We start from the raw sequence: 765 nt of genomic DNA on the forward strand, positions 1-765 counted from the left end.
AGAGAGAGGAGTGCATCTACATACCCTTGTAGATCGAGCGGAAGCGTTCAAGAGAACGGGGTTGAGGGAGTCGTACTCGTCGTGATCCAAATCACCGGAGATCCTAGCGCCGAACGGACGGCACCTCCGCGTTCAACACACGTACGGTCAGGGAGACGTCTCCTCCTTCTTGATCCAGCAAGGGGGAAGGAGAGGTTGATGAAGATCCAGCAGCACGACGGCGTGGTGGTGGATGCAGCAGCGATCTCGGCAGGGCTTCGCCAAGCGTCTGCGAGAGGGAGAGGTGTAGCAAGGGGAGAGGGAGGCGCCAAGAGCATGGGTGCGGCTGCCCTCCCTCCCCCCTCTTTATATAGGCCCCCTAGGGGGGGCCGGCCCTAGGAGATGGGATCTCCTGGGGGGGGCGGCCAAGGGGGTGGCTTGCCCCCCAAGGCAAGTGGAGGCGCCCCCATCCCTAGGGTTTCCCAACCCTAGGCGCAGGGGGGCCCAAGGGGGGCGCACCAGCCCACCAGGGGCTGGTTCCCCTCCCACTTCAGCCCATGGGGCCCTCCGGGATAGGTGGCCCCACCCGGTGGACCCCCGGGACCCTTCCGGTGGTCCCGGTACAATACCGGTAACCCCCGAGACTTTCTCGATGGCCGAAACTTCACTTCCTATATATAATTCTTTACCTCCGGACCATTCCGGAACTCCTCGTGACGTCCGGGATCTCATCCGGGACTCCGAACAACTTTCTGTTTACTGCATACTCATATCTCTACAACCCTA

Source organism: Triticum dicoccoides, chromosome 7B (genome assembly GCF_002162155.2).
Source record: "Triticum dicoccoides isolate Atlit2015 ecotype Zavitan chromosome 7B, WEW_v2.0, whole genome shotgun sequence".
NCBI lineage: Eukaryota > Viridiplantae > Streptophyta > Magnoliopsida > Poales > Poaceae > Triticum > Triticum dicoccoides.